The sequence below is a fragment of the Cimex lectularius genome, unplaced genomic scaffold, assembly GCF_000648675.2.
Source record: "Cimex lectularius strain Harlan isolate CLEC.00 unplaced genomic scaffold, Clec_2.1 scaffold358, whole genome shotgun sequence".
In the NCBI taxonomy this organism is placed as follows: Eukaryota; Metazoa; Arthropoda; class Insecta; order Hemiptera; family Cimicidae; genus Cimex; species Cimex lectularius.
The window spans coordinates 28,571-54,653 of NW_019392915.1; the positions used below are offsets into that span (position 1 = coordinate 28,571).

At 33.6% G+C, this 26,083-nt stretch overlaps 1 protein-coding gene across 5 annotated transcripts in view; it reads left to right on the forward strand.

Annotated features, from left to right (window-relative positions):
* The first annotated feature begins 731 nt into the window (after window positions 1-731).
* The window catches only part of LOC106671029 (muscle M-line assembly protein unc-89-like), a 322,849-nt gene continuing 297,497 nt past the window's right edge, over window positions 732-26,083 (forward strand). For all 5 annotated transcript variants that reach the window (XM_024229294.1, XM_024229292.1, XM_024229295.1 and 2 more), the window contains exons 1-2: window positions 732-783; window positions 3,086-3,113. The gene's annotated coding sequence lies outside the window, so the exon portion shown is untranslated. The remainder of the gene's footprint in view (window positions 784-3,085; window positions 3,114-26,083) is intronic.

Below are 26,083 nucleotides of genomic sequence, written 5' to 3' on the forward strand. Positions count from 1 at the left end.
GTAAAAACTAGGTGATCGGTTTTTTTATGGCAATTAATACGAATATGAAAAATTTAGATTGAAATTCTAAAAAGCAGAGGATGGAAAAAAGAACAATTTAGCTCGTGACCAGTGATTTTTCATCTCAACCACACCATTCTTTAAAATTTTACACAATTCCTAGTGTAACAAAAATCACTGATAAGATTACCTAAGAATCATAATATTTTTAAGAAAATACCATTCACCAAGGCTACTTAAATTAATTTATCTCAACTTAAACTTCTATGGAAAAACTTAGAAACAGCATAAAATGGAGGAAATCACTAAATCAACTGATTAATTTGTATATACATTGCATATATTTTGGTAAATCAGATATAATTGATAAGAAAAGGCACTTTAATGCTAAAGATTTTTAAAAACCAGGTGGTCGGTTTGTTTATTTATTTTTAAATTAGTGCTTTATGTGTAAACATTTAGACTATTTACAAATAGTGCTTTTTTTCCTCTCTTTCCACAATTAGTCATAAAGGAAATTTTAATTTTAATTTTTTTTAAACAAGTTTTATTTAAACAATAGTTCTGATTTATTAAGTCACTCTCAAGGCTAAAACAACATTAGATACAATGTATTTAAATGATCTGTCTAAATTCATTCTCGATTATAAAGTAAACATTTGAAACGTGTTTTACCCCGCATTGACTTCGGATCGTTTGACTTTTGACCCGCTGAATTACCGAACCGGCCCTGTTGTATCCTGCCGGCTGGGCAAACAACAGGTGAGCTGTGAATCAGGAGAGGTAGGTGCCACCGCTACATTTGTCAGTCCTTCTCAGAGATAGATGGCCCTCTCTAATTCTCAACACTCTCCTCCTAGAGTTGTCACATCTGCCTTTAACTACATTTTACGGCCCTTTTTTTCTGTTTACCAACCGGATTGGCTCGATTTGAGCGTTTGAAATCAACTCAAATATCTGGGAATAATCTGGACAAAATTGATTGGAAATGTTACGACTAACATTGTTATTTGATGTTTATGCAAAACACCCTGCTCTTCTACTGAAAAAAACATTGTTATATAATATACCCGTAAGGATATTAATTACCTTGTCCAATTTCTGTTTTATCCTTTTTGTCGAAAATTCCTAACTCATTAAAATGATGTTAGCACTTCTATACCTTTTTTTAAGCGTAATTTGATCTTTATTAAACTATCTAACTAATAAGATAGCAACACAAAATAAAAGTTACGTATGTATTAGTTTGTTTTTATTGCTCGTATGTTTTACATATCGAAGCTTAAGTTTATTCAGCTTTAGTCCCATCGGAACGTTGATCCCACACGTTTTACTTCCTGTAAGCTGCCGTCTGAGTATTTCCGTCTGCTATCAGAGAATACATTTGTCTCCGCATTTAGATCTCAACGATAGCAACGATATCGTTGAAATCCGTTCTCGCCGAACGGTTTCCCCTATCTGCGCTTCGATCTGCTTGTGGCTGTATTGCTTATTGCTTTTCTCAATTCTTTTGATTTCTTTTCTAACTCGTTTAACACCAATAGATTTTCCTCTATCGGGCGATTTTGGAATCAATGTTGACTCCAAGTTTGGAATCTTCATAGATTACACACCAGAAGATTGAAACTTTTTTTAATGTTTTCTATGAGCAGAGTCAGAAAGGGACGGTTGTAATTATTTAATAATTTTCCCCTCGATGATTGCGATGTTAGTTTTTCGTATCCGTATGAATTGTCAAAATGTTCAAATATAAAAACTTATAACAAATTTAATTTTAATAGATCTTACATTTTGTAGAATCTAATTTGATTTTTTTTAAGACGATGAGCATACCTTTCAAATTTAATTCTTGTACAATTCCTTATTCGTATAGCTTTCGTAGTTCAAATTAACCCTTTTTAACTTAAAATGTGCCTTTTTTAGCTTGAAATTACCCCTTTTAACTCGAAATTTTTTAATTCCACATTAACCAGTTTTAATTTCAAGTTAACTCTTTCTTTAAAGCATTAAAAAAACTTGAGAATGATACATTGTAAGAAAAAAAGTGTAACAGCTCTATAGTTTACTTTTTTAATATAAAATAATTGGGCTTTTAATAGCCTATAAATTAATTACAGTTAATAATAATTATTAAATTAATAGTTAAAAAAATAAACATAAAAATAAGGATTCTTTTAATTTGAGAATTTTTAAGAATGGGTTCTTATATTTGTATATTTGTATATTTTTTATTATATNTTTTTATATTAGAAATATATATATTATTTATGTATATTTTTCAATCCCACATGGAAATTATGAAAATTTACAATTAAAATTACAAGTTATATAAATTAAATTAAAATTTATATAAAATGAAATTTAAAACATATGATAACTGATTCTTCTGTTAATTCGAGTTTTTAAATAAGTACCGGGTTCGAATCCAGCAGCCCTGCATTCCAACCCGACAAATCGGCTTTACAAATTGAAAAAAAAGCACCCCTAGGTTTTATGACCTCTGTTGCAAACCCTAGAAAAAAATTACATTTTTTAAATTTCTGTTTAAAAGAAGAAACTTTTTGTATATTTAATTACATACTTGTTAATTTAAATTAAAATTCTAAGTCTTAATTATTCAATATTTTAAAAACTGCACTCTTACGGGGATTTTGCTTTTCATGCTTATGTTTCCTGCCATATCCCCAGTTTTTAATATTTTGAAAAAATGTTGGTATGAAATTAAAAAGGTTTATTTAAATTAAAACGGTTAATTTGGCGACAAAAGTGGTTAATTTGTCAAATGCTGTGCTGCTTTGAAAAATGCTATATGTAAATTTCTTCATTCATTTTTGATAAAGTTTAATTTTGTCAGACAAGGACTTTAGTTTGCGGATATATTGAATTCCATTTTCTACCTGTTTTAAAGCATATTTTAAATTAATTTTCACCTTTCTACTCTGTTATCAACGTATTTGGCTTCGGTTTATAGTTATTTTATTTTATTTATTTTCAAATAAACGTGACTACTTTTATTTGACGTATTTGTTTTAATATCTGAGTATCAATATTTTTTTGTTTTATTTATTTTTGTTTTTGTTTTCAGATATTTATTTAAGTTTCTCCTATTACATGTGAGTACTCATTTTTCTTTTCTTTTTTAATTAATGATTAATTTTTATTGTGAATTACGCTATAAGGAACCTAAAAACCTAACACTCGGTTATGGAAACTGCTTGCTCTCGGGGGGGTAAACGTAAAAAAACCCGGGGTTGACTGTATTTTATGAGTCCATTAGAAACCAGAGTCACTTGTCTTTTGGCTTTTTCCTCCCTTTTCCTTTTCTTCTGGGAAACTTTCTCCCCTCTACACGTCGGGTGGGCTCTGCCGACAAAAGAATTACACCGGGACGTATTCGTGTGTTTTAGACTTTATACGAGTAGATAAACAGTGGAACTTCTTTAACGGCGCGCCCTCTTCTTTAGCGAATTCAAAGACAGCGGCAATGAAGGGAGAACATTATTGCCTCGGCTCTGGGGATTCTCTCTATCGAGGTGAATCAGTTCTCTGTGAAGGTGTGGAATAAATTTATTCTTGGGAAGTTTCTTCTCTTTATTGTTTCTCTTTTTTTCCGGGTTGTGGCGAGAAGTTAAATTGTCGTTGCTGAATCATCAGACAATTGCTTCCGTTTATCAAGGCCATTGAAGTGGTTGATACAGTTCGTTTTCATTTTGTGACACATCTTACTATAATCCTCTATACACCAAAACTTCAACTATGGAAACACAAGTTTCAATATTTAGAAATATAAGGGGAATTACTAACAAAAATAAAGTCAATTCGTATGCTTTTCTGTTATTAAGTAGCCAGCCGATGATGTTGACATTAAATCGAATATCTTCCAACATGATTTTGATGACACAAGTTCATCACTAGTAGTCGTGAGATTAATTGGCATGCGATCTATTTGACGACTCGTCACTTCCGGTCCGCCTGCTTCGTGTGAACGTGTCCAGATTGGGTACCACATACGTCTCCATCCTCATATGCGATTCTCAAATAACAGGCAGAACTTTGAATTGTTAGTCAATAATAACATATAAATATTCAGACAATTTTGATAAGAGTTACTGATATTAAACCATCGAAACTAAGGTATTTAATTTATTTGAATGAAAATTATAAAAAAAATTCTTTAAAACTAGTTGTGACATTTTTTTATTTAACCTTAGGATGTATCAAAAGTTGGAATGTTTGTATATTTATTTTATTTGAAATATTATCTCGTTTTTATTTTAGAATCAATTCCGCATATACATAGCATAATCCATTCCGGTTTTTTATTTACTAGTACACAATCTACGTTTATTTCATCCGTTTGGAATATTTGGCATCATAATTGGGTCCGAAATTAGTCCGAAGGAGCTTGGTCGGCTATTAAATCAGTACGAATTCAAATTGTGTAACCTTTTGTGGCCTGTAGGAGAATATTTGTGGAATATTCTTAGAATTTATCATTATTCGTTACTCTTATTAAAAAAAAAAATCGGAATGAATATCGCCTTAGAAATTGCATTGAACACACGACATGACCTTTTTGGGAAACCTTTCTCGCCTTGGCACAGAAAAAGCTCGTTTCCCGCTTTTTTTATATTATTCATAGTTTTACTATGTCGGGGTCTTTCCATGAAGCAAAAATTTGTGAGGGTTTTGAGATTTCCACTATAAACACATGCCCTTTTGCTCCAACCTCTGCTCAAAACTTATCTTGGCATACTTTTAATTATAAGGGGGTGGAAACACAAGTACTTTTAATGCAGTAAATATTGTTGGAAAGAACTTTACCCATTAACACAACAGCGTAATTTATGGTTCGGTAGTATTCACTGATGATTCTGCAGTTCCGGATATCATTTCAATGCATGGAAAATACCGCTTTTTCGCTAGTTACAATCTGGAAAGATGTGTAGTGATTAGTGACCGTTAATCCATAATTATTCAGAAATCGTGAGATGCGGTCTGGTGTGATGTAGGTTTCAGAAAAACATTTTCTTTATCGTGCCAACGTTCACTAATTTCGTGGTCCGCTTGACCAATTAATACATTACAATTAATTAAGATTTTTTAGTTGAGATAAAAAAGTCAATGGCACGAGCGGGATTCGAACCCACGATCTTCGGCTAGATACGCAGCTGATCTACCACTTGAGCTATCGTGACCTCGATCCACTCGGACACTAACTTCCCACCTCAACCCCACCTTAACCCCACCTTTTGAATTTTCACCTCCTTTTTGCCATTTTTTTAATAGCGGCGTATCTAGCCGAAGATCGTGGGTTCGAATCCCGCTCGTGCCATTGACTTTTTTATCTTTTGTTCTTTTATATTTCTGGATTTTTGAAGTCGAAATTGTGTTGGTGTTCAAAATGGTGGGTAGCGAGTGCTGTAGGATTTTGCTTAGCTTTTTTTCAATCATAGATATGTACTGCTTTACTCTCTTGTCCAGATATTGGGATGTAAGTTGCCCGACAGTTTAAACAGTTGATTTTGTAGATTACGTCAGATTTATTTGTCAGTGTTGAGTTGTACTTGTTGATTATTCTGTTAATTATGTGTTTAGGGTAGAGATTGTAATGGAGGATCTGTTGTATATCTTTATATTCTTGTGGTGAAATGATTCATGGCTTAGGGTAGTCATTCTGTGAAGTAACCCTTTGGCCGTGTTTATTATTGTATGAAGAGGATGGTGAGATGTAAAGTTCAGGTAGCGATTTGCGTTTCTTGGTTTTTTGGTACCAATCTGTGATTAATGTGCCATCTGGTTGTTTTATTACGAGTGTATCTAAAAATGGTATTTTTGTTTTGTTTTCGATTTCATGTGTAAATTGTAGGCGTGGATGAAAGCTATTAAATGTATCTGATGTAGTTTGAATTTGATCTGTGGGAACTGCTGTCAATATATCATCTACGTATTTAGTGAGGAAGGGTAATGTGAAAGGAAGTTGTTGTATGACTGTATTTAATAGATGTGCCATAATTATGTCTGCCAGTATCGGGCCTAGGTTGCTACCCATGGCTATACCAAATAGTTGTTTGAAAAATTGATTTTCGTATGTAAAATATCCGTTAACACAGTAGTGTCGGATCATTGTTATATACGTGTTCTTTGATAGAGTTGTGAGTGGTGTTATGTTGGGCTATTTATCTTTAATGTTCAGTCTTGTGTCTATTGGAATGTTGGTAAACAATGATGAAATATCTACGGATATGAGAGAGTAATGTGAGGGGATGTGGATATTATTAACTTTGTTAATGAAATGAAATGAATCATTTACATTATATGTGTTGTCTGTGATGTTGTTGAGTAAGTTGGTTAGGTATTTTGTCATGTTATATGTGGGTCAGTTTACAAATGAAATTATGGGTCTTAGAGGGTGTTCGGGTTTTTGTGTTTTTACAGATCCATATAGTTTCGGGGGTGTTGGTGAGTTGTTTTGAATTGATTTGTAGGTGTATATGTCAATTTCTTTTGGTTTAAGTGTTTCTTGGAGAATTTTGTTTGTCTGTTTGATGAGAGAAGGAGTAGGGTCTGATTTGATTATGCTGTATGTGTTTGTGTCTGTGATAATTTTGTTAATTTTTTCCTTGTACTCTTTTCTGTTGATTGCTACTGTTTGTTTGGTCTTATCAGCAGAAAAAATGAGTATGTCAGGATTATTTTTGAGAAAATTTTTGTTGTCTTAAGACATTGGAATATGTTTGTTGAGATATAGTGTTATGTTGATTTGTAGTGAGGTGTTGCAAGTGATTTGTTATTGTGTTAATGCATTTTGATCGTGTTATGTCTTTTTCTTCCTCTGTTTTTGTGGATTTTTGGATTGCATAGTCTACATCCGTAATTAATTTAGCTGTTGGAAAATCCGTTTTGTTGTAAGGAATGGATTGAATAAAAAAAAATATATTTTGCATTGTATAAATTCACTTTTCCACATCCTAAATGTATTTGTTAAATGTAAACAATGTTTGTAAATCCCAGGCCCTGAAGATGATCTCAATAAAGATCGAAACGTTGGCACGATAAAGAAAATGTTTTCTGAAACCTACATCACACCAGACCGCATCTCACGATTTCTGAATAATAATCTGGAAAGAGTTCCGAACAACGAATAGATAGGAGGTTAGGGTTGGAACATATAGCCTGACAATTCCAATAAACGCACGATATTTTCTTTTGTTTCAACCTTTGCTGAAACCTTAACCAGACTCGACCAACTACATATTTTAAAGTATCAATATGGCAAAATGGATCCATTTCTTTCATAACTGTCGTAGTAAATAACAGATGATTTTGCAACTTTGGGAACCATTCCAATACCTCTAAAATACTGATTTTTCACTGGTGTAAATGTGTGGTACTTGTCCAAGGATTAAGTGGCATTTTTTATATATTTTACTCGTTACAAGCTGAAAACAGTTCCGAACTTACAGCCAGACCATTCTACTAAAAGAACGGCATTGTCTTTTGTCTCAACCTTAGCTCAGACTTCAATCATCCAATTTAAAGTATCAAAGGGTCCACTTTTTTCATAACTGCTGATTGTGGAATTAAATGTCACTGTGATTGTAACAAGGCTGCTATGGTGATAGTAGTAACACATGAATTGTCGCTGAACCTTTTGAGAACCGCCCTACCTTGAAAGCCATCACCACATTAAAGTGGTGGGAAACCTCTGACACATTCGTGATTATTGTTGGACAATTAGAAGCTACATCTCGAAAATATCCGTACAATAGTTGACTTCCTGGTATGACTGTGAAGACTATGGTACATGCTTGATTTAAACCAGCTCTGAGTACCGCGGACTATCTTGGCGTGTATATTAACTAAATGCATTAGTAACCATAAAATATTTTCTGAAATTACTTGTTAAAATCGACTGAAGTTTATGCGATAGACCAAAACACCATTCAGTTCACTAGCCATTTACTGTAATATTTCTACAGAATGAACGTTTAATAATCTGTGCTAAAAGTTAGAATCTAATTAAAAAGTTCTTGAAATTTTTTTAAATCCGTGTTTGTTTAAAGAAAATGAACAAAACTCAGAATTGCTGATTGAATTAGAATAAATAAGAAAAATATCAATGGTTGATTGTATGTTCATCTCAAAACTAAAGTTGTGCAAACCTAAAAACTCATCGTTGTTATTAATGTAATTTAATTTGAAAATGGATTCTACTAAATATGGGCGGATAGTCGGATATTTTACCCAAGTGACAAAAGTCTCAATTAGTGTTAATGGAGAGAAGGAGAAGCGTAATTACTATTGTAAGAGATGAAGGGGTTGAACGATAATTTAGAAGTGGGTTTATCCTTTATCGAAACTCCCCTTGATTGTTTTCCCCATACATAAACCCTCCGAGTTACCTTGTTGCGGTTTAAACAGTTTGAAAACATATAAGAGCAATATATTTTGTCAATGTTTGCCCGAAGTTTGTGTTAAATTAAAATTTTTTACGGGGAAAAATAAAAGAGGTTTTTAATCTCAAAATGGCTGTTCTAATAATATCCTGCCGCCCAACCGACACCATTTAAACTTTTTTTTTTTATTACATTTATTTGGTATTTACAACTACAAGTGATGTATTAAGTAAATATGTTCGTATATGTTGAATTATCATTTGAGGCTCTTGTAGGAAAAGTTGCCCAGTGGTAACACTCCTTCACACTGATATCTTGTTCAGTCTTCACACAATGAGAAGGTCTCGGGGCCACTTTCGCTTCAATCGTCTTGGAGGATTTTCAGGTAGGGTTGGAAGTGATAAATTTCGTACGAATAGATTACTGTGTGTGTTCAGTGATTGATGAAATTTTTTATATAGAGTTTTGATGAGTTCGTGTACAAACGGGATGTGTAGGTCTTTATGGATAGTGTAATTTGAAACGTAAAACATTTATAATTTGACGGAGAATTTTAGATTGGATTGATTGGAGACGCTGGAAATTGGAATCCTTGGTTGAGCCCCACACTTCACAACCGTACACTCAGAGAGGTCTAATCATTGTCTTGTAAATTAAAAGTTTATTTTCAAGGTCTAATTTTGATCGAGAGTCGAGTAGTCTTTTTAACAATTTATAACGTCGGTTTGTTTGCTGTCTTTTCAGTCTTGTATGGGGATTCCAAGTCAGTCGTTTATCCATGAAAAGTCCAAGATAACGCACAAGGTCAGTGGTGGGCAATGGAATTCCATTTACATTCACCGCAGGACAGACATTTTTACGTAAGGTAAAATTGATCTGTGTGCTTTTTGTTAGGTTTACCTTCATTCTCCACTTTGTGAACCATATTGTTAATTCATTCAGGTGTTGTTGTAAGTGTTGAGTGTTAATTGAGGGGTCCGAATTGCGTGTAAGAATCGCTGTATCATCAGCGAATGTGTGTGTCGAAATGTCAACGTAGGAATATCTGCAGTGTATATGGAAAATAGAAAAGGGCCAAGTATGCTTCCCTGACGGACTCGACAAAATCGATCAGTCAGATAAGATCTCAGTATAAGATAGTACGTATGAGGGAGGATGTTCCTCAGTTTCCAAAGCAAGCCCGAGTGCCAGACTCGATCGAAGGCCTGCTCTAAATCAAGAAAGACACCCAAGCAATGCTGTTTTTGTTCGAGGGAAGAGGCTATATTGTCAGCAACACGATGTAATTGTTGAGTTGTCGAGTGACATGTGCGGAACCCAAACTGATGTTCTGGAATAATATTAGAATTTTCAATTATTGGCAGTAATCGTCGGAGAAGTAGTTTTTCTAGTATTTTGGCAAGGATAAAAAGGAGACTAATGGGTCGATAGGAATTTGGAAGATCAGAAGGTTTATTTGGCTTATGAATCATTTTAATTATAGAGAACTTTCATTGCAATGGAAAATATGTGGTCCTGAGTACAGCGTTGTATAGGTATGTTAAGAATAGTAAGCCTCTGTGGGGCAAATTTTGTAATATTTGTTTTGTAAATAACCTGGAGCTTTTCGTGAAGGTAGTGTGTGAATAGTGTATCGTATATCTGATGGAGTAAATGCTTTAGGAGGATAAGAGAGTTGCAAGGGGACATTCAAGTCGTGTTCAATGTTAAGCTGATGGTCATGATCAAGTATGTCATGGTGTCATTTAAACTAGTTGTCAAATTTTAATATATAAAGAAAATAAAGAATTTAGATGTATAGAGACAGACACACTATCAAATCAATTATGTAACTACTTATAGTAGAACAAATAATAGTAAGCAAAAAAGGTTAAGGTAATATAAGAAAACTACAAACGCAAACAAACAAATTGAAAAGATCAATGGCTATTTATTCTATACAAGTTATGGCAATTATGATTTAAGGAAGAAAATAGGTTACGTGTAAATAAACAAATACGAATAAACAGACAGGTAGATTGCCACATAGAACCATAAAACAGACAAAAAGAGAGCATTGTATTTCACAAAAATAAATAGTCATATTTTAAAGAAGGAATTAGTTTAAGCGATCAGTGTTATACAGAAACACCCACATAACCTTAGAACCCCCCAAATGATAATAATAGAAATCATGTCGATCAAATAGGACAATTTTTGATTAAGGTAGCAATTAGATTACGCCGAGGCGCATAAATAAAAAATAAAATTGAGCTATGTACAAATAAAGACGGTAATTTTTATGAGCAAGCTATTAAGGTAAGTGGAGGACCATAAGGGCTTTAGAAAATGAAATCGTCCGCTTTTTACACTTTCTTCGTTATGATACCTGCCTTTTATTAAAAATAACAATTGCATTATTTGTTTGTCAAACAGATTGTTTAATTGTAATTGATTTGTAAACATGAGACAAGGCGAAACCCAGGGAAAAGTCGGCCATGAATGTTTGTTATTTATTGTTTTTCCGAACCTAAATCGTCTGAAAATGAGAATATTCAGAATCTCTTAAAATTCAATTATTAATTGAATGTATACCAATTTTTTAAGGAAGCAATTAAGTTACTTGAGCACAGACTTGTACAATTGTACAAACAAAACACGCACACATAAAAATACAAATAATTAAAAATTACAAAATAGAAATATTATAGAAAATTTTTCAATTAATTAAGTTTTTTAGTTGAGATAAAAAAGTCAGTGTCACAAGCGGGATTCGAACCCATGACCTTCGGCGAATTTAATTTGTTAATTTAATAAGTTAAAATGAAGTATTGGGTTGTCCGGAAAATAATGCAGGATTTTGGTATTAAACAAAAAAAAAGAAACTAGTTACTTTAAAGCAATGTTCTTTAATCAAAATAATTTCCCATACNTGGTAGAGCAGCGGCGTATCTAGCCGAAGATCGTGGGTTCGAATCCCGCTCGTGCCATTGACTTTTTTATCTCAACTAAAAACCTTAATTAATTAATTAATAGATATTAATTGGTCAAGCGGAACACCAAAACTAGTGAATTATAGAAAATGTTAAAAAATATTATATATCAATAGAAAAATGATTAATAAATTGTATTTTATACAAATTAAGACACTCACCTTTTAAGGTAGTAATTAAATTATGTGAATAAAGACAGATACGTAAAAAACATACAAAAATAAATGAAGCAATACAATTACTTGGAACCGAGAATGACGAGGATAACAACAGACGCACACAAAGAACTCACAAACACAAAAATCCTAAACTAAAACAACTGATTGTGTTTCAACCTTATTAGAACACTAATTTTTTAAGGAAGCAATTAACTTACGTTTACAGATATAGATACAAACAAAATGACAAAGATACACAGTGAAGTCTTGTTTTAAGCGGGGAACACACTTACCCGATGCAACGCTATCCGATGCTACCCGACGCAAATCCAAAGTGCAATTTTACATAAGATTGTACTACCCCCGTGCACATCTGCCCATGCTATGCAACGCTACCCTACTCTACGCTCTGCGATCCCCACTGTCCAGGTTTTCGTTGGGGTGCAATACAGTCGAAAACAAAAGAACCGGACACTCATATTTTTATTCAAACTACATGTATTATTGTCGTTATATTAATCACCACATACTTATTGTAATATAAACCAAATTAACCGAGATCAAAAATTCATTTTATTTTATTTAAAAAAATAAAAAAATAATGGTTTGGTAGAAAACTGATAAAAACATTGGAATACCATTTTTTGATATAATGAATTTAACTAACAATTTATTGCACGGTTTTGCTCATAAAATTTAACGAACAATTTATTTCATGATTTTGCTCATAAAATTTAACTAACAATTTATTGCACGGTTTTGCTCATAAAATCCAAAGTCCAATTTTTCATAAGATTGTATTACCCGCGTGCACAACTGCCCGATGCTATCCTACGCTACCCTATCCTACGCTCTGCGATCCCCACTGTCCAGATTTCCGTCGGGTAGCATCGAGTACAGTCGAAGACAAAAGAACCGGACACTTTTATTTTTATTCAAACTACATGTATTATTGTCGTTATATTAATCACAACTTACTTATTGTAATATAAACCAAATTAACCGAGATCAAAAATTCATTAGATTTTATTTAAAAAAAATAAAAAAATAATGGTTTGGTAGAAAACTGATTAAAACACCGGAATACCATTTTTAGATATAATGAATTTAACTAACAATTTATTGCACGGTTTTGCTCATAAAATTTAACTAACAATTTTTTTCATCATTTTGCTCATAAAATTTAACTAACAATTTATTTCATCATTTTGCTCATAAAATTACACCGTTTTCGAGGAGTAGCGTCAGAACAGGACACTCATATTTTTTGTAGTTTATTTCGAACTATGTATATGTAATTTTGTCGTTATATTAATTACAACGTTCTTATTTTAATGTAAACCAAATTAAATCAGTTCAAAAATTCATGAGTTTTTATAAAAATTATTTAATTATGATGGTTAGGAAGAAAATTTATCAAATCACCGGAATAACTTTATTTAAAACAATTAAGTTTAACAAACTATTTATTACATGTTTTTGCTCAAAATAATGCATAAAGAACAAAAGAGGCGTTGCGATTGCGATACGGATTTGTGACGCACGCTGTGTGAGTGACGTTACGTGGCGTTCGCTAGACGTCGCATAGTTGTGCACACCTTACCAAAACGTGACAAGGCGTCGGGTAGCGTCGAGTAGCGTTGCATCGGGTGTGTTCACCGCTTTAATCATCCCGGTTACGATGTATTGGGTTGTCCGGAAAATAATGCAGGATTTTAAGTTTTCATTAAAAAAATTCTATATAAAATATTCTGTTTACGTTTACAGGATTACTCATTTGTATGAATGTCAACACTTATTAATCCTCTTCCAAATGATATTGTTTGTTTACCTNAAATTATTTTGATTAAAGAACATTGCTTTAAAGTAACTAGTTTCTTTTTTTTTGTTTAATACCAAAATCCTGCATTATTTTCCGGACAACCCAATATATTCTGGTTTGGTAGTAGATATTTCTGAGAGCAAATCAATTAACAAATTTCATTTAAAGTGTTGAAACTGATGAACAATGAAACAATGAAAATCTATCCTCCGTTAATTGAAAAAGGACATACCTTACATCCAATGAGTTTTTCGGAAGAACCACTATTTTAAAAAAGCAGAAAAAGTGGCAGCGGGATAACGGCTAAAGGGAATTTATAAAGGCGGCTCTTATTAAACATCTCCTTAAACTGATAAACATCAGATTTAATCGGGTTATAATCCCCGTGCTCTCGTTTCCAGAGGTTTTAATAAAACCTTCTCTAAGCCGCTCTGCTCATGACCTAGTCGTAATACTGAATCATTTCCCCATTATTTTTCATCTTTCAAATAACCTCAAAGAGCGTTCGTTTATGATTTTCTTTGTCGTTCAATTTTGCACGTTCGATTTCATCCCCCTTCCGCCTATAATCTTCAAACGCGTTCTCATCTGGTGTTGGTTTTCGGTAAATTGCAATCTCCATCGAACATTTTGAGGTAATCCAATTATCGCTTTCAATATTTTGGCGTGGGGTTAATAAAGTTAAGCTGCTTAAAAGAGGATCGATATCGCCGAAACACTCTTGTCGGCCTTGGTTCTTGTCAACTGACGGGATCGGCTAAAGGTCAGTGACTAGTCTCGGTTCAATCGAATGGAACGTATCATCAAGTCCCCCTTCTATTTCCCAAAACCCAAATGAAAACGAGTTGGCGTTCAATCTATATATATTTCTTTCTTTTGGTCTGTTTACACTTGATGTTTAATGCATGAATGAGTACACAATAAAACAAAGAAAACGCAATAATAAAAAGCACCATGGTAAATTAATTATTGGTGAACCGAATAAAGTTAACAACTGTCTAAGTAAACAGCTCAAGATGGCCAAAGAAGAAGAGTTAATTTCCTGTTAGACTCAAAACAGTTATTTTCCTTTCGCCCCTTTTCCTATGCCCTAAACCGAAACGCCAACTCGAATTAGCATATACAATCAAATGCCTCTTCAGAAAGGAGATCGTTTCTCTCCCTTTCACATTCTAATCATTTCGTCGAAACGGAATGATACGTTGGGACGCTTACGGAAACCGTGTTTAGTACTGAACCGATGACAAATCGATCAGAATAACATTGTTGACAAGCATAATTGATTATAATCTGGCCAAAACGTTTAAGCTTCATATTAGATTATCGAAGATGGTAGAAATAATGTTTTAAAAAATAATTGATATATTTAAAAAAAATCTTAAAGAAGGTTTCTACATTATTCAACTCGCTATAGGTTAGGCAGTCCGACTCCGATTGTTTTCAGCGTAAAAAATGCTTTAAAATGATGTATAGGGTCGTATTTGAAATTTCGAACTTAAACTGGGCCTGACGTACTCTGCATAATTTTTCTCCACAAAAGGTAAAAAGTTGAGACTAGACTAAAAAATATTAAACACGTATTTTTTTATAGTCATTGGTTGAAGATAAATTCAGCCTGGCCATCTAAAAATGACACCCTGTATGCCTAGGTTTCAAGATTTATTTAGCGAATTGTGATGTTGTTTCAGAAAAATGTTAATCAGGGTATTAAATAATTGTAAGTGAGGGATGTCCTAGATAGATAGATATACATACTTTTGTTGATACATGTACATAATTAACAAATTAATAATTGGCATATTACATTACAGCATGGATAGAAAACCCGTCTCCCAGAGGTTGTTACCAAAATATATTACTCTTCTTTATAATGATAATGATTTTTTTAATAGAATGTAAAAAATAATAATAAAGAAAAAATATGTACTTGCTGACGTACTAACGAAAAATACAAGGGGAACTTAACTAAAAGGGTAAACACATGTACTAATTTGTATCATGGGCACTCTTCGCAGAAAATCTCGAAAGAAAGAAAACAAACACTTTGAGCCCTGAAGATGATATCAATAAAGATCGAAACGTTGGCACGATAAAGAAAATGTTTTTCTAAACCTACGTCACACTAGACCGCATTTCACGATTGCCAAATAATCATTAACTAACGGTCACTAAACACATATACACAAATATACACTTTTGCAAATTGAAACACTTTTATTTATTTATTTTATTGATCTCCGAATAAACATACACTAATATTAAATCAAACAGTGATTTATCGGCCAACGTAGATATGACGATGTTTCGTTTGAGGATCAGGGATGTTTTCCAAAATGAATACTGTTGTATCTTGCCAAGCTTTCGGCTTTTATTAAGCCTTTTTCAGCGCTAAATACTCAGTCAGAAGTGTAAACAAAGGAGGTACTTAAGTCAAATTCTTATTAATTGTACAGACATTTATTAACCTCCTTATAACTTATCTGATCGTGTTTGTATATAGTTTTTATTAAATTATCTATTTCCACATACAAGAGCAATTGTACAATGTATGTACAATTTAATAAGAATTTGACTAAAGTACCTCAACGTTCCTCCTTTGTTTACACTTCTGACTGAGTATTTAGCCCTGAAGAAGGCTTAATAAAAGCCGAAAGCTTGGCAGGATATCCCTGATTATCAAACGAAATATCGTCACTAATATTAAACTTAAATTAAGGTGAGAATTAACACCTGAAAGCGTACCGATATCTCAAAGCATGCGGGGCATTCTGCACCAGGATATGAGTATCTAATTCATTCAATATTATTTGAAGGAAGTTTTCTCTTTTCAACACTACCGCACCAAAATATGCGAAGAGAATCTCATTCAATATTGAACGTTCGGCCACGAAGTGAAATACGTCCTGAACAGCTATGGTATGGTGGAAAAGGATACTAGGAAGCGGGTTTTGTATTCCCCAAGCACTGCAGCCTTCTGGCTTATTGTACCTTCCTAGTTCCTTAGTTCAGTCAATAGACTCAATCCTTCTTCTTAGAAGTATCAGGTCATTGACTGTTGCTGCTGCAATTTGATTCCCTAAGTCTTTTCCGTACGTTAGGTTAAACCTCCAATGGGCTGCTGCTTCGCATTCGAAGATGATGTGAGTGGCTATTTCCTCCTCCTCATTACATAATCTGCAAATGGGATCATCGCTGTATATACCCATGTTGTGTAGATGTTTTCTCAGATGCCAGTGACCGGTTAGTAGTCCTACCACTCCTCTGAGTTTGGCCCTCTCCAATTGCAGCAATGTTTTTGCAGGTCTCGGTGAGGCTTGTTTCATCATAGGTTTACTCTGTCTAGCACCTCTGGAGATTATCCACTTCTCCTTTTGTTTTGCTTGGATCCATTCTGCGATGGAGGATTCTATATTTGTTTTTGTTATCCCAAGAATAGGTTCGGATCCTATGTATGGTCTTGCAGATCCTCGTCTGGCCAATCTGTCTGTTTTCTCGTTACCCAAAATTCCCCTGTGCCCTGTCACCCAAGATCAGGTTGTTGTGTTTCCCCAGGTTTTGGAGATTTTGGATGCATTCACTGACTAATTTTGATGTGATTATATTACATGCTAATGCTTTAATAGCTGCTTGGCTATCTGATCTTATGAGGATTTTTTTTGTCAGTGTAACCTCTTTTAATATTTTCCAGGGTACAAGCATTGATGGATGTATTTCCGCTTGAAAGACCGAAGAATACTTCCCTAATGAGTTTGATTGCTCATGTTTTGGGCTTGTACAGAAAACGCCTGATCTGGTTCCTTCGTTTGTTTTGGAGCCATCTGTGTATCATATCATTGCATCTGATGCTCTCCTGTGTTCTTCCTCTCCTTTATAGTCCGTTTAGACTTTATAGGAAGTTTTGAAGATTGTTTCCGGGATCATGTAATCAGTCCCCATTTCTAATAATGGGTCTCTGATTTTGTTCATTATGGTTGTACGCCCGAATTGTTTAGTTGCTTTCCAATTTAATTGCCTAAGTGAGCTTTTCCTAGCATCTCCTTGTATGAATATTTCCAGTGGAGGTAGGTTTAGCTAAGTTTCTAATGCGTTTGTAGAGGTTGTTCTCATTGCCCCTGTGATAGATAGGTTTGCTAGTCTTTGTAAGCTGCCTAATGTTTGGGTAGCTACTTTTTGTTGAGCTTTAAACAGCTAGCTAAAAATTACACTTTCCTGCGTTTCCCTCGATCCCTAATGATGACTTAATATGCAACATCTCACAGCGAATTTAAAAAAAAAAAACAGCGGATCTCTGTCAGGGTTGGATTTTATAGTTACATTTCTGTAGATCAAAAAATGCCCTGTCGTGTCTACGTTCCTTGTAAATTTTAAAGTGTTCACTAGATGGAGTCATTTGCGGAGTACATACTTAGATGTAGGACAGTCAATGTATGAATTAATAATTTTAAAAAAGTGAGTAATTCGAATTGTAGTCTGCGTGTTTTTAGTGGAATTACGTTTAACTGTGGTTGAAACTGGTTACAATCGGAAACATTTATTCCCAGCTTAAAAATTTATTTTATACTCTCTGAAGGATCCAGACTGGAGAACAATATTTGAGTGAAGAACTCACCGTAGAGCATGTAATAATGTCATGAAATTTACCTCTAAATCTTTTGAATATCGTGAGATAAAGCCTAGCGCTTTTAAACTTGTGGATTTTATTTTATGAATGTGTCTATTAAAATATAGTTTATAATTAACAGTTGCACAAAGATCATCTATGGTGGTTTTTGAGGATAAATAGAAGATGTTATAATTGTAAGTAATACAAGAGTTAGATCTATAGAAACTAATTTTGTTGCATTTTTCAACTTTTAGTATTAAATTGTTTTCAATGGACCGTAGATGAAGTGAATTTAAGTCGGAATGAAGCAGTCGGCAATCCTCATTAAATTTAATTGTTCTTAATATGTTTAGGTCGTCGGCAAAAATGAGAGGAATGGAATGACATATAACAGAAGTTTAAACATTATCGTCAGTTTACTTCTGCAGATTTTGTTTCCTATTTCAAAGTTTATTGAATGTTTTCATTTAAAAAAAATTAAATGGAGGGATGAGTAGCATTTGTCCATTTCATCATGTACGATTGAATTGTGGATATATTTCGATATTCTCAGTAATATTCTTTTGTGTAACAAATCGTAAGAAAAAGTACCACATAGATTTCACAGGTTTACACGGACTTTAAATACTGCATTGTATTAACAATAGTTAAGTGCTTTTTAACAAAAAGGATTAATATTTAATACTTATGTTTCAGACTGAATCATGTTTTTAATTGTGTGAGGTTCCATTACCGCGATAAAATTGATGCAGGAATTTTAATAATATTTAAATATTCTTTTATAATTTTGATACTTATATCAAGGAATAGGCTAAATAAGAAAAAGCTGTCTAGTTTTGCATGATATAAAACATAGGACCGTGGATTTTTAACAGTTGCTGGATGGGTTACGGCCAAGGTGAAGTGAGGAAAAATTTACTTTATTTCATGCCAACGTTTCGAGGATTTATTTCCTTTTTTCAAGACTGGTAACGTCTACAAATGGTACAATATATATCGTGCAGCTAAATAATGATCCATAAGCATTATATATATAAACACAAACTTACAAGCCGAAATAAATAATAATAATTTAGTTTTTAAAACATATTTTCCAATGTGTAGAGATTAGTGACCGTTAATCTATAGTTATTCAGATATCGTGAGATGCGGTCGGGAGTGATGTAGGTTTCAGAAAAACATTTTCTTTATCGTGCCAACGTTTCGATCTTTTATTGAGATCATCTTCAGGGACTGAGATTTACAAACAATGTTAATAATGTCATGAAATTTACCTCGCAATCTTATGGATGTGGATAAGTGAATTTATACAATGCAAAATATAGAAATACTTTGTTTGAATATAAAATATATTTTGCATTGTATAAATTCACTTATCCACATCCTAAATGTATTTGTTAAATGTAAACATTGTTTGTAAATCCCAGGCCCTGAAGATGATCTCAATAAAAGATCGAAACGTTGGCACGATAAAGAAAATGCTTTTCTGAAACCTACATCACTCCCGACCGCATCTCACGATATCTGAATAACTATATTTTCCAATGTTTGGATTCTGTTGGAACCGTATTCAGGTCATCTGCAAAATGAAAGTATATCCAATCTCTATATGTTTATCCGTCATAATTGACAGTATTAATTATTTTAATTAATTATAGTTTTTATCTAAGGTCTTGGTTGAGATGAAAAAGTTAAGTTAAGGTTGTGGGTTCGAATCCCGCTCGTGACACCAGCTTTTTCATCTTCAGCTTCTTAAGATAAAATTAAAGACTGTCAGGTTAGCTTTTTATTGTTTAAAAAACAAAATTGAACATAACTTACATTTTACTTAACTACAGGTTTTATCGTTGCGCACTCTTGGTGCGCAGTGCGTGGTGGAAAGAGGAATCAGGAAATCTTAGCTTATCCACATGTAAATGTCAGTTTTGTAGTTCATTTTGTAAATAAATCTCCTTGAAATGAATCCAACATAGCGAAATATTGGGAAATACAATGTTTGTTTTTTTTAAACTGAAGTTATCTTCATGTGCGATTTCTCCGTTTTGTCTGTGGGGTGATGAACCTAAACTTTAGTCGTCACTTTGGTCATTGATCAAAATAATCAGTAACGACTAAATTTCAGTTTTCTTACATCCTGGCTGATTCCTCGATGAAAAAGTAATTAACATTGAAAACAAAAGGGTCAGCGAACAACAAACAAAAATATTCTGTTTTTTCGCGTTATAAATTATGTTTCCCTCAATATCACACAGAAACGTTTTATTTGTAATGCATTTTGAAATCTGAATATTGGATCACTATAAAAATTAATTATTTAGAAATCGTGAGATGCGGTCTGGTGTGATGTAGGTTTCAGAAAAACATTTTCTTTATCGTGCCAACGTTTCGATCTTTATTGAAATCATCTTCAGGGCTCAAAGTGTTTGTCGACACGCAAGAATGGCACAATTACACAAAAGACAAACTCTTTGAGCCCTGAAGATGATCTCAATAAAGATCGAAACGTTGGCACGTTAAAGAAAATGTTTTTATGAAACCTATATCACACCAGACCGCATCTCACGATTTCTAAATAATTATTGATTAACGGTCACTAATCACCACACATAAAAATTAATGTACACTCAAAGATAAAAACCGGACGCTTTATTTATTTCTTTATTTTCCATAATATCTAGGTATGAAGATTAATAGTTGACTTAAAACGTAAATGTACAACATTAACTTATTGTTTACTTTTATGGTGTGTAATCCTTTTACACTCTGAAGATTAAAAATAAAGAAGTTCAATTTATCCTCTTCAGAACCAATTTGTCCACAGAGTTAATTGGTTTTTTAAATTGTTTTCTTTCATGAAACAATAAATTTGAGTAAAATTTTTTTTTCTTAAAAGCATAAGAAGATCATGCCCGGGCAGATGGACGTAGTGTCTATTACATAGCCCAAGTTCTTGGTGTGCTCTTCCATCCCAATGGTCTTCAGTGGTTTAGGGCCACCGGAAGCCTCGAACGAAGAAAAAGTAGTGGTCGATCGCGATGTACGGCGGCTAGAAACATGATGGTTTATTGCTTATACCCCACAACGTAACCGTCATTTACCGGCTTCCTTGATAAGTAGCTACATACCAACGGTTCGTAATTTAAGCTCTAAAACATTCATCAGAAGACTTCGTGAATCTAGACGTCCCGCATCAGGTTCCCTAATACCGGAGAAACATCGAGTAGAAATTAATTAAGGTTTTTAGTTGAGATAAACAAGTCACTGTCACGAGTGGGATTCGAACCGACGATCTTCGGCTAGATACGCCGCTGCTCTACCACTTGAGCTATCGTGACCTCGATCCACTCGGACACTAACTTCCCATCTCAACCCCACCTTTTGAATTTTCCCTCGTTTTTACCATTTTTCAAAAGGTGGGGTTGAGATGGGTGGTTAGTGTCCGAGTTGATCGAGGTCAACATAGCTTAAGTGGTAGAGCAGCGACGTATCTAGCCGAAGATCGTCGGTTCGAATCCCACTCGTGACATTGACTTTTGTTATCTCAACTTAAAAAACTTAATTAATTGCATGATATTGGTCAAGCGGAACACGAAAAATAGTGAATCGAGTTGAAAGTTGACTATTCGCCAATCAGCATCTCGCTAGGACTCTTGAACAATGAGGGGATGTTATGTTCACAGATGAGTGCCGGTTTGGATTGTGGCAATCGATGACCGGGACCGTGTGTGCAGAAAACGCTTTGTTTCATGCCCCATGGGTGAGTCACAGCCTTTTCAAAAATAGCCAGTTATGGTATGGGGTGGAATCCACATCCTTGCCCTATCGAACTGATTATCATACTGAATGGATCTTTAACGGCACTAAGGTACATTGAGGAAGTTCTGTAAGCCGTGGACCTATTTGCTTCATTTATTAGGGACAAATTCGTGTTAATGTATGATAATTGTCGACCTCATGTACTTGACCTACTCTTGATGGAAAAAACATAAAAGAATATTTCAACTTTATAATGTTTATTTCATTATCGTTACGAAAGGGGGGAATGAAAGTATTATTTTTTTATGTTTTTCATGTCATAATTTATAAAATTGCCCTTGACATCATAGCATAACGTTTTCTTTTTAATGTTTATAACCTGGAAATATATTCAGATAAGTTTATTAAGGGTGGAATGAATTCAAATTCATACTGCCATTAAAAGATAATCAGAATTTTTTTTAATATGCTTGTTTATGTTCTTTTGTATTATAAATTATTGAAACTGTCTTTCTTTCCTCAGTTTAACGCCGAATATTGAATATGAGATTATATTGCGCATTCCTTCATTTGTTTTTAAGAAGAAGGATGAGTAATATTTAATACCACGTTGTCAGATTGAAACGTGTACATGTTTTTAAGTTGTGATATGTATGAGATTGATTACCACCCCTATAGTATTGATGCACGAAACAAAATAATGTTTAAATATATTTTAAAACGTTTTTCGTGTCAAAAAATTATAAATTTAACTTTTGATATCACAGATAACGTTTTGTTTTTAACGTGTTTAATATGAAAATGCATTCAATAATTTATTATTAGTTATTTAAAGTGTGGAATTGGTTTTAATTGGATACTAACTTCAAAAGATTGTAACATGTAAATATGAACAAAGTTTTAACATGCATGTTTATGTTCTTTTGTACGATAACTGACATTGGCCTTTGTTGCATAGCTTTACGCAGAATTTCCTTTGAGGATAATTAATTCAATTAGTACTACACTTATGGCGTAGTAGACTGTATATGGAGTAGAATACCCCGAAAAACATGTTTTTTATTTTAGTCGTTGAGAAGATTGTTTAAAATTTATTCGGGAAAAATGGACTCCTCATATAACAGATTTTCTCCGTTATTTTTGTATTTTTCTTAAAAATTAGGGTATTTTTAATAATCTATTAAATTTTCTAAACATAGAGACATCTAAGATGTCTAGAGAGATCAAAATTTAAGCATTGGAAATTGTTTAAAGGATTTTAAAAAATCATTAGGCTTTGAGGAAGTCTCCTAGCAATTGGGAAATTTAACAAAAACTGCTTCATTTAATAATCTTTTGAATGGAATGTTTGATAAGATCAGTACATTCTTTTTTCGAGGAGTATAGTAGATCAAACCCCCACCAAAAAAAAAAAAAAAAAAAAAAAAAAAACACGTGTGTCATGGGAAATCAAGCTTTTAAGCGAAAGGGAAGATATATTTAATTTTGATGAGGATTGATTACATGAAACACTGAGTACTGGTTAACATTAAAATAATAATTTTTTGACATATGGAAAGTAAAACGCTGGCTGATAAATGAGTCAGAAATGGTATTTCTTTTCTCTCTTGACCAATATTGACCAATAACTACGTATTAAGAGTTAATCATCGAATTTACTCGGACCCAGGTGCCTGCGAAATAAAGGTCCAACCTTGCGGTTAGAAGTAGTTGACACACCATCGCCCACTCGGCTGTGACAATTATTTTTTCAGGGAGAACAGACCTTTTTCCAGTGTGCAAACAAGCGGATCTTCGAGATCTGGAGGCTCTTTTAATCAGCGAGATTCCAGTCGCTCTCACGTCCCCTTAGTAGCTAAACACCGTTACCCTAACATAAATAAGAGTAAATGATGAATGTTGTTACATTTGTTTTACATAAAACACAAAAGAAAAACCCAATAAAATGTCATGTTATTTTAAAAGCTTTAAAGCTGCTGACAGCGTAGAAAAGACATCCGAAGTAAAGAGTGGTGCCATTCTACATCAGTGCCATTTTTAAAATGTCTCCAAGTAGACATGAATTCTAAACATTACATCCGATGTGTGTTTCTTAGTGTACTGTTGTCTCATAGATTGTTGAAGTCGTGAGGAGCGGTAAAGAAAAATATCTTTTTTTAAATTAGAAATACACCTTTTTCATTTTTTCGAGTTCAGTTTCGACCTTTATTCGGGTCATTTTCAGGGCCTGGGTAAATCACAAAACATATGTAGATTGGAAAAAATACAATTGAAAAAGTAAGTATACTTTGTGAAACAAGTTTTTCATACTCACATAAAGTGTGGAGTTATTCTTGTGTTGTCATACTGGGTTTGTTTGAAAGTGTTGCGAAACGTGAATTTGAATTCTGCTGTTTTTATATGATGGTGGGGGTGTTTTTGTAATTAACGCAGGCGCTGAAGATGACTTGAATAAAGGTTGACACGTCGACAAAAAAAAATGAAAAAGGTGTTTTTCTAAACTACCTCATTCCTGACCACTCCTCCCGACATCAACAAATTATATTTGATGTAATTAGTGATTAGCCTTCAACATTAAAATGGAATTTAAAAAAATCAAGATTCAGGCCCGTTAGAAACCCTTAGTTCTTCGTGGAGCTTTCGAGAAATATAACCTCTTTAGCAGGGCTTTCTTTGCTTAACTTGGGGCATATTACAATAATTCTAGTTTTTAAAAATTAATAAAAAGCACATACATTTTATCGACATTCAAATAAATAATAATGAAACTACAAAAAGCGAAAATAAACACAAATAACAATTAAGTTAATTCAGTATCCAAAAACAACCAAGCAGAACAACACCGCAGTGAATCGAACCTCTTTGGATGAAACCCCAATGCCACATTCCGCAAAATGCTATCGAACGTGACTAGTCCATCCAATAACAAAAACAAAATATTGTTAAAACAATGGTCAAATTTGTGTGTGGTATTTAGTGACCGTTAGTCAACGATTATTCGGAGATCATGAGTTGCGGTCTGGTGTGACGGAAGATTTAGAAAAATATTTTCTTTATCGTGCCAAGGTTTCAGTTTTTATTGAGATCATTTTCAGGGCTCAAAGTGTGTGTTATTCTAAGTTCATATTGTTAATATATCATAATATCGTAAAACGATATAGAAGACTTGACCATTGTCTTTCTCACACAACACACAGCAATGACACGCTGTGTGCCGTGTGAGAAAGACAATGGCCAAGTTTTGTATATCGTTTTACGATATTATGATATATCAACAATATGAACCTAGAATAATTATCAGCATTGTTGAAGTTGAATTAGATCTCACCCTACTAAAAATGATACTTGAGGGGGTAAACAAAATAGGGTAAACAAGAAATATTTAAATATTTTTTATTTATGTTTGTACAAATGTAATATATCTTCAGCGGAGTCCCGATGATCCGAACGCAGCAGTTTCTGTACTTTCCAGTTAAATTTTGATTGTTTTAATGGTCAGTTATTTCGGCCTATCACGATTCAAAATGTACACAAAAAACTGCCTGTAGTAACGCGTAATTTTAATAACCAATAATAATCATCTTTGTAGCCTGCCTATACTCGTTATTTTAGACAAATCATACGCGATTAGGCTTCTTGCCATTTTCAGTGGCGGGTTTTAATCAAAATAAATATTAAAAACTGAAGAGGATGGCGAGAAGCTGAACACGTCGTACAGACGAAGGTAGACAGGCCGAGTTAATCAGAAACGAACAAACTACGATCTCACGTATTTCATCCTTTTTCAAATGTTAGAGCTTATTTTCTTTTGGTTTACGGCATGCTTCTGTATCATTGCAGTTTTTCTGCTAATCTGAACAAGTCTCGGTTCCAATATTAAATTTGAGATATTTCTGCGTCACCGCATAGAGACAAAAAAAATTACTATTCAGATATGACAAAACAGTTAAAAATGAACAAAAAGCCCAAAGAAGAACGAAAATTGATTATTTACGGTGAATAACAAACGTTTTACAAATGCTAAAAATATAGGTAATACAGATACTTTCGGGTTATTTCTACCGAAGAGAGGAAAAATCTTCGATAAATCGTAAATAACCGTTTTACCATAATAAAACAATCTACCCTTTTCAGTACATTACTAGGAGTGGTTGGGGAAAAACACCAGAACCCGTTATACATTTTCGTACTCGGGTCGTGATTACGTGCTCAGGTATAAAATCATGAATGTAACGCATGTCATATTCCAGGATAAATGGAGAAGTTGAGTAACGAGATGGTTTAGACGTGATGACGTGTATGAGAGGGCAGATAGCTCATGTTATCGTGACATCTCACTCGGTCCTAGCCCCTTTCTTCTAATCACAAACAAA